Source organism: Danio aesculapii, chromosome 8 (genome assembly GCF_903798145.1).
Source record: "Danio aesculapii chromosome 8, fDanAes4.1, whole genome shotgun sequence".
NCBI lineage: Eukaryota > Metazoa > Chordata > Actinopteri > Cypriniformes > Danionidae > Danio > Danio aesculapii.
Window position 1 is genome coordinate 54,620,437 of NC_079442.1, and position 9,630 is coordinate 54,630,066.

At 39.3% G+C, this 9,630-nt stretch overlaps 1 pseudogene; it reads left to right on the plus strand.

The window, feature by feature from the left end:
- Window positions 1-390: 390 nt before the first annotated feature.
- On the plus strand, window positions 391-3,095 carry LOC130233278 (trichohyalin-like; annotated as a pseudogene).
- Window positions 3,096-9,630: the final 6,535 nt, after the last annotated feature.

Consider the following 9,630-nt stretch of genomic DNA (forward strand, 5'->3'; position numbering starts at 1 on the left):
GAAACACACTGCAAATAGCACAGACCACAGTGAACGTGTTGGGAAAGAGATTTTGGCTGTCTCGTGCAGCTCTACATCAGATCTTCATTTCACCTGACACAGTCTTCAGACTTATGAACACAGATGCTAACTGCTACGGAGTTATTGAGTGCTAACCAGTTAACCCGAGACAGACTGCAGAGGACGTCATGCGTGTTATATTTCACAGGAGTCATCTATAAGTGGTAAAAGTGTGTTTTCAGCGGAGCACTTCCTGCGCTCAGAGCTGTGGACAGGAAGCATTAAGAACAGCTGTAGCTGAATGAAGACAAACTGAAGACAAACTCGCTTTCCAGGAGAGCTGAAGCTGCTCACAAGACAAATAGACCCAGAGCAAAACCTTCAGCCATGATGAACGAGCCCTACAACCCACTACACTACACCAGCAGCTCACCATCACACCATTCCAGACCAGAGGAGAAAAGAGGAGGAGAGAGGAGAAATGAGGAGGAGAGAGGAGAAATGAGGAGAGGAGGAGGGAGGAGAAAAGAGGAGTGGAGGGGTGAGGAGAAACGAGGAGGGAGGGGCAAATGAGGAGGAGAAGAGGAGAATGAGGAGAAAAGAGGAGGAGAGAGGAGAATAGAAGAGGAGAGAGGAGAACTGAGGAGGAGAGAGGAGAAATGAGGAGGAGTGAGGAGAAATGAGGAGGAGAGGGGAGAATAGAAGAGGAGAGAGGAGAACTGAGGAGGAGAGAGGAGAAATGAGGAGGAGTGAGGAGAAATGAGGAGGAGAGGGGAGAAATGAGGAGGAGAGAAGAGAAATGAGGAGGAGAGAGGAGAAATGAGGAGGAGAGAGGAGAAAAGAGGAGGAGAGAGGAGAAATGAGGAGGAGAGAGAGAAAAGAAGAGAGGAGGAGAGAGGAGAAATGAGGAGGAGAGAGGAGAAAAGAAGAGAGGAGGAGAGAGGAGAAATGAGGAGGAGAGAGGAGAAAAGAAGAGAGGAGGAGAGAGGAGAAATGAGGAGGAGAGAGGAGAAAAGAAGAGAGGAGGAGAGAGGAGAAATGAGGAGGAGAGAGGAGAAAAGAAGAGGAGGAGGAGAGAGGAGAAATGACGAGGAGAGAGGAGAAAAGAAGAGAGGAGGAGAGAGGAGAAATGAGGAGGAGAGAGAAGAAAAGAAGAAAGGAGGAGAGAGGAGAAATGAGGAGGAGAAAGGAGAAATGATTGAGGAGGAGAGAGGAGAAATGAGGAGGACAGGGGAGAAAAGAAGATGAGAGGGGAGGAACGGAGAGATGAGAAAAGAAAAGAGAGGAGAGAAGAGGAGGAGAAATGAGGAGGATAAAATGAGAGAGGAGAAATGAGGAGGACAGAAGAGAAAAGAAGAGGAGAGAGAAGAGGAGAGGGGAGAAAAGAAGAGAGGAGGAGGGAGGAAAGGAGAGATGAGAAAAGAAAAGAGAGGAGAGAAGAGGAGGAGAAGAGGAGAAATGGGGAGAAAATTAGAGAGGAGAAATGAGGAGGAGAGAGGAGAAATGAGGAGGAGAGAGGAGAAATGAGGAGGAGAGGGGAGAAATGAGGAGGAGAGAGGAGAAATGAGGAGGAGAGAGGAAAATGAGGAGGAGAGAGGAGAAATGAGGAGGAGAGAGGAGAAATGAGGAGAGGAGGAGGGAGGAGAAATGAGGAGGAGAGAGGAGAAATGAGGAGGAGAGAGGAGAAATGAGGAGAGGAGGAGGGAGGAGAAATGAGGAGGAGAAAGGAGAAATGAGGAGGAGAGAGGAGAAATGAGGAGAGAGAGGAGAAATGAGGAGAGGAGGAGAGAGGAGAAATGAGGAGGAGAGAAGAAAAGAAGAGAGGAGGAGAGAGGAGAAATGAGGAGGAGAAAGGAGACATGATTGAGGAGGAGAGAGGAGAAATGAGGAGGACAGGGGAGAAAAGAAGATGGGAGGGGAGGAACGGAGAGATGAGAAAAGAAAAGAGAGGAGAGAAGAGGAGGAGAAATGAGGAGGAGAAGAAATGAGGAGGACAGAAGAGAAAAGAAGAGGAGAGAGAAGAGGAGAGGGGAGAAAAGAAGAGAGGAGGAGGGAGGAAAGGAGAGATGAGAAAAGAAAAGAGAGGAGAGAAGAGGAGGAGAAGAGGAGAACTGGGAGGAGAAATTAGCGAGGAGAAATAGCGAGGAGGAAATGAGGAGGAGAGAGGAGAAATGAGGAGGAGAGAGGAGAAATGAGGAGGAGAGAGGAGAAATAAGGAGGAGAGGGGAGGAACGGAGAGATGAGAAAAGAAAAGAGAGGAGAGAAGAGGAGGAGAGAGAGAAGAAATGAGGAGAAAATTGGAGAGGAGAAAATAAGAGAGGAGAAATGAGGAGGAGAAAATGAGAGAGGAGATGAGCAGAGAGGAGAAAAGATGAGGAGAGAGGAGGAAAAAAGGAGGATAGAGGAGAAAGAGGAGCGAGGAGAAAATGAGAGAGGAGAGAAATGAGGAGGAGCGAGGAGGGAAAAGGAAGGAGAGAGAAGAAGAGGAGGAGTGAAAAGAAAAGAGGAGGAGAGGGTAGAAAAGAGGAGCAGAGAGGAGAAAAAAGGAGGAGAGATTAGAAATAAGGAGGAGCGAGGAGGAAGAGGAGGAGAGAAAAGAGGAGGATAGAGGAGAAAGAGGAGCGAAGAGAAATTAGAAAAAAAGGAGGAGGACAGAGGATAAAAGAAGAGAGGAGAAAAGAAGAGGGGAGAGAGAAGAAAAGAGGACAAGAGGAGAGAGGAGAAATGAGAAATGAGGAGGAACAAGGAAGAAAAGTGAGAGAGAAAAAAAGAGGAGCGAGGAGGACAAGAGGGGAGAGGAGAAATGAGGAGAAGCGAGGAGGAAAAGGAAGGAGAGAGAAGAAGAGGAGGAGTGAAAAGAAAAGAGGAGGAGAGGGTAGAAAAGAGGAGCAGAGAGGAGAAAAAAGGAGAAGAGGAGAGAAAAAGAGAGAAGACAGGAGAAGAGGAGCGAGGAGAAAAGAGAAGAGAGGAGAAAGAATAGGACAGAGGAGGAGAAGAGGAGAGAGGAGAAAAGAGGAGGAGAGATTAGAAAGAGGAGGAGAGAGGAGAAAGAGGAGCGAGGAGAAATTAGGAGAAAAGAGGAGGACAGAGGATAAAAGAGAGAGGAGAAAAGAAGAGGAGAGAGAAGAGTAGCGAGGAGGACAAGAGGAGAGAGGAGAAAAGGGGGAGAGGAGAGGAGAGAAAAGGAGGAAACACAAACACACTTTCAGATGACGTTCCTTCAAAAGTAAGTGAGGAACACATTAGAAACCATGTAGAACACTTGCTGAGGAGACAGATGAGGAAAACACCTACATGCACTGCATCAGATTTACAATAATACTAGATAGAAAACTGGTATTACTGTAATGTAATAAACACTATATAAAAACACTCACAACACATGGAACAAGCTTAAAAAGCAGAACATCTGACAATAATAACATTTGACTATAAGAGTAAATCTAAAGTCTGACTTTATATCGTGTGTTAGAGTTATAAACACGACTCTTTACTTCAGCAGAGTCTTGAATTCTGTTTTTCAGGGTGCAACAGCACAACCCATAAAAGAGCAAACACACACACACACACACACACAGCCATGCTGAGGTCAACATCAGGTGCGGCGGCCACCCTAATTACAAGCAGAAGACATGAGGGTGGAGGTGTCCTGGGGTTCAGAGGTCAGAGGTCGAGCAGTGGAGGAGGTGCAGAGAACAGTTCATCGCATCTGAAACAACACAGGCTGTGTCCCAACTCTCCCCATACATACATACATACATACAGTAGTCAACATTTAAAGTGGATCATCTCCTTAAACTATTGCGTGTCATCTATATTCCTGTCTTATTGAAAAACTTTTTTGATCCACTTCAAATGTTGACTGTATACAGTATATTCTGTATGTGTGTGTGTGCATGTGTGTGTGCGTCCCTTAAAACCCTTTCGAACCCTGCGTCCATTTCAGTGGACATCACATGTCAGGTAGGTTGGTTTATTTGGTTCCAGGGCATTTCTCTGAATTGAAAGCCTGTTGTCCCTGATATTGGACTTTTGTCATCCAGTCAGACAGTGAAGCTCTGTGTGTTGTCATATGAGAAATATCCACTAGGGTGGAAAGAAGCATGGCAGCACTTTGTTCCACACCATAATAAATACCTGGGTTAAACTTTTCTCCTGTTTATTTCTGCTTCTGCATTGCATTCGAGGATCTGTCTTCTAATAGTTTTTAACCTTGCAAAGAGTGTAAAGGTGACTTTTCTGAACATGTGTAGTGATATGTTGTCTGGGTTGGCTTTTCAGAGCCCGAATCATTCAGGGCACAAGAAGAACTTTGCAATTGAGACAGTCCTTAAAATATCTGACACCTCATCAGTGCACTGACTAGTGAACAAAAGTGCTGACTGAGACACCGCCAGAAACTTTTACATCTTACACTTTAAGTGAACTTCAACTTTCAACTTCAAGAAAATGATTCTGTTCATCAAGACGGCATTTATTAAATGTAAAAGCAAATGTTAAATATTTTAATATTCCTAAATAAAAATTAAATAGCATCTTTCTTATTGTATGTAGTTTCAAATGAAATAATTTCTCCAGTCATTATTGCTTTTGTTACTATCACCATTAAAAATAATAATAATAATATTAATAATAATAATAATAATAATAATAATATTAGTAGTAATAATATTAATAATAATAATAATAATAATAACAATAATAATAATATTAATAATAATAATTATAATAATAATAGTAATAATAATAAGAGTGATTTCTGAACTATCATGTGACTCTGAAAATTAGCGTAATGAAGCTGAAAATTAAACATTAAAATCACTGGAATAAAATTATAATTCAGTTCAATTCCCCTTTATTTGTGTAGCGCTTTTACAATGTAGATTGTGTCAAAGCAGCTTCACATAGAAGATCATAGTAAATGTAAACAGTGTTGTTCAGTTTTCAGAGTTTAAGTTCAGTTCAGTTTAGCTCAGTTCAGTGTGGTTTAATATTCACTACTGAGAGTCCAAACACTGAAGAGCAAATCCAACGATCCATTGACAGCCAGCAAACAGAGCATTACAGTAATCCAGCCTAGAGCTCATAAAAGCATGGACTAGCTTTTCTGCATCTGAGATGGATAGCATACTTCGTAACTTAGCGATATTTCTCAGATGAAAGAAAGCAGTTTTTGTGACATGGGATATATGATTTTTAAAAGTTAAATTGCTGTCTAATATGACACCCAGATCTTTTATAGTAGAGCTAATGCTAACTTTGTATCCCTCTAATTGCAGGTCGAGTTGTGAGATCTGCTGTGTACAGGATTTAGGCCTAATAAGTAATAATTCTGTTTTGTCTGAGTTTAAGAGAAGATAATTGTTGGTCATCCAGTCTTTAACATCTTTAATACACTCAGTTAGCTTGGACAGATTAGACGTCTCGTCAGGTTTAGTTGAAATATATAATTGAGTATCATCTGCATAGCAGTGAAAGCTGATCCCATGTCTTCTAATAATGTCTCCCAGGGGTAGCATGTATATTGTAAACAGTAAAGGGCCTAAAACTGATCCTTGAGGCACCCCGTATTTTACTGGGCTGATTTGTGAAGGCTGTCCATTTATATTCACAAACTGGTAACGGTCAGATAAGTATGACTTAAACCATTGTAGGGCATGTCCCTGGACACCTGTAGACTTTAAGCGATTAATAAGGATACCATGGTCAATGGTGTCAAATGCCGCACTAAGATCGAGTAGAACTAATAGCGAGATGCACCCTTGGTCAGCAGCTAAGAGTAAATCGTTGGTTATTTTCACTAATGCAGTTTCTGTACTGTGATGAGCTCTGAAACCTGACTGAAACACTTCAAAAACATTGTTGGTCTGCAGAAAGGAGCATAATTGAGCAGAAACAACTTTTTCTAGTATTTTAGATATAAATGGAAGGTTTGAAATAGGCCTATAATTAGCTAAGTTGCTGGGGTCCAGTTGTGGTTTCTTAATAATAGGCTTAATAACAGCTAACTTGTAAGGATTTGGAACATGGCCTAAAGATAAAGAAGAGTTGATAACTCTTCTCCTATAACAGGTAGCAATTCTTTCAGTAATTTTGTCGGAATTATACTGCTATAACATTTCACAATTTCACAATTTGAATAGATTTTTGATGAAATAAATGCAGCAGGTGAGCAGGAAAAGCTGACTTTAACACATTTAAAAATCCTACTGACCCTAAACTTTTGACCCGTAGTGTATATTAGTGGACCAAAGTAGGGAATAGTGAATGAGTGCATAGGATGTAATTTCAGATACAGCAACTGTCTCTCTAATACACATGAACACTGACCAATGGGGGTTTCCACTAGTGCTGCACAATACTGGGAAAATATGTCTAACAATGATGCAATAACGATATTTTCTAATAACTAACTTGCAAAACTGATATTTTATGAACATTTTAAAAATAATAGTAGTTTAAGTTAAGATCATGGTAAAATAAACAGTTATAAATATATATTTCTGAGCTAATTAAATAAAAAAGACTGTGATTTTATTAAACATTCAGACTATAAAACAGCCTGAATCACTGGAAACAGCGTGAATTCTGATTGGTAATAGCCGTTGTCATTTTCCTCTCTCGTCTCTCAGCATTAGTGTTTATTTTAGAGCTAAACGATAAATTGACATGAAATCTCCAGAAGGCCAAAGGGTTTTCTCTCCTCTCTTTATATACATATATATTTTATTTTATTTACATTATTCTCCAGATTATGCTCCTGAAAATGTTCCCTAACTAAACCTCTTGAAACTTTAGTTCAACACGCCTGCATGCCCTAGAATATTCCTTTTAAAACTCCCTGATATTCCAGAAATCCCTTTACCTGTGCAACTCTGTAAGCATTACATAACCAGCCACGCTTCAACACACATCCAGACGTCCTCATAACCTGTGAGTTAAACAGATATTATTATTATTATTATTATTATTATTATTATTATTATTATTATTATTAATATGCATTGTGTTTGGCACTCCCTTGTTTTTAAAGCAGCACAAACAGGTCGTGTTGTGTCTTCAACAACTTTACCTGTTTACACCTCCTGTAAAACAGAGCTGCTAAATTACTCACGGGCCCTCTTGAGGCAGAGCAGTCCAAAAACAAAGCAGAGTTTTTCGCTCCGAGTCTAAAAATAAGCCGATGCTAAAGGTTTCCTGCAGCTCGTAGCCCCGCGGCCCTTAACCTTTCCCAAAGTTGTAGATGAAATGTCAGCTGGAGACCCTCAGGTATAAGTTAGCCGGCTAACCAGACAGCAGCACCATATGAATCACTGTCATTCTAAATGTAGAATCAGCAATTCTGGACTCGTCCTATCCGGAAACGTAAAGCCGCTGCAGGAGCTCTGCTATTGATTTTTCTCCCAAACAAAGAGACTTTTGCGAATACATGATACATCATAATCATGTAATTTGTACCTCTGCGTCAACCAGGGAAGCGTAACAGAGACGTGGACCTGTACGGGAATCCGGCCCGATGTTTTGGGTCAGACTTTACCTGGAAATTTCAGACTGAACTAATGTGTGAAGTTCTGAACAGTCTGTAGGAGGGAAGATTTACTGTGGTGTTTTTCCTACACACACTGTAACAAATGCTTTCTTATTTAAGAGTTTTAGTCTTGTTTCTAGTCCAAACATCTTAAAATTCTGAAATCGTGAAGCATTTTCTGGACAAGCAAAACATTTCATCTTGTTTTCAGAAATGATGAGTCAAAACGAGCAAGGCAAGCTGATCTATTAAATGTTCATTCTTTAAAATTATTGGCAGGAGCTTTGATTCCACCCCATTTGGATTCTGCTACCTCATTTTGGTATAGTAGCTGCTCAGAGTATGAAGGAAAAATTGCAAAAGGCACGAAATAAATGAGTGCGAATCATTTTAAAAGGCATCCTACATTTGCACAGTGCAAAGAGTTTAAAGAATTAGGCATGTTCACTGTTAGTGTAAGAGTATGTTTTTTAAAACTGGGAATGGTACGTAAAAGGTTTAATAATGTGGTTATTTGGTGAAATGGTGAGGCAACAGCATTCATACAGTACTAGGGGTTGGGATTTTATTATTTGTTTATTTTAATTTAGAAGTCTAATGGGGAAAAATATGTTTTTATATACAAGTGTAATCATGTGGAACAAATGACCAAGATCAATCAAGGAAATAAAAGACTTGAGGAGGTTTAAAAAGGCGATTAAAGATGGTTGTTTGATGAGGATAATTAGTTTGTATGGTGGATGAGGATGTTTTATTTTACGTATATGTTATTGTATTGTGAATAGGAAACATAGCTGGAATAGTTGGCGGTTCATTCCGCTGTGGCGACCCCATATTAATAGAGGGACTAAGCTGAAAAGAAAATGAATGAATGAAGGAATAAATGTATTTGTGAATAATTTTGTTCCAGTTGTAAATGTGGTGGTGCTGTTTGTTTTATGCATCAGCTGTATTTTGAAGCCATACTTTGTTTTATTTGACAGCGAGGACCACAATAAAAACAAGCCCAGGGCTTTTATTGTGTTTTTATCCTCAACAGTTTTTATTTCATACTTGTATTATTGTACAGCTTGTCTAAAATCTGTCAAATCAAAAATTCAATTCAATTCAGCACAAAATGAAGTGAGTTTTTCTTTAAAACAACCAAAATAATCTGCCATTGGGCTGAGTAAAATAAGCTTTTAAATATATACAGTGCTGGGCATAAATGAGTCGACCCCTCACAGAGCTCTCGTTTACATTAATATTCTCTCCAGGATGCTTTACAGTGATATACAGGTGAAGTCAGAATTATTAGCCCCCTTTGATTTTTTTCTGTTTTAAATATTTCCTAAATGATGTTTAACAGAGCAGGGAAATTTTCACAGTATTTCCTCTAATATTTGTTCTTCTGGAGAAAGTCTTATTTGTTTTATTTCAGCTAGAATAAAAGCAGTTTTACATTTATGAACCATTTTAAGGTCAATATTATTAGCCTTCTTAAGCTAATTTTTTTTTTAATATATTCTCCACAACAAACAATTGTTATACAATAACTTGCCTAATTCTAGTTAATTGCCTAGTTAACCTGATTACCCTAGTTAAGCCTTTAAATGTCACTTTAAGCTGATACTAGGGTCTTGAAGAATATCTAGTCTAATATTATTTACTGTCATCATGACAAAGAGAAAATAAATCAGTTATTAGAGATGAGTTATTAACACTGTTATGTGCAGAAATGTGTTGGAGAAATCTGCTCTCTGTTAAACAGAAATTGGGGAAGAAAATAAACAGGGGGCTAATAATTCTGACCTGAACTGTATGTGCAGATACATTAGATGAGTTAGTACCAAAGACACAAATCTGATCAACTCCTCAAACAAAACAGCTGAAGATCACAGTTCAAACATTAACACACATAAGTGATGTAAAAAATATTAAATATAATTTCAATAAACAGGGAAAATCAAGAGAAACAAAACAAAAATATTACATTTAGCTTTAGTTTAATTTTGTTTAGTTTGAATGTAAATGTATTATCTTTCTACTCCTCAAGATGTTCGGTGAGCAGACTCTTATTTTAATGGATATCACTGTTTAATAGAAACATTTGTTGCAGCTGT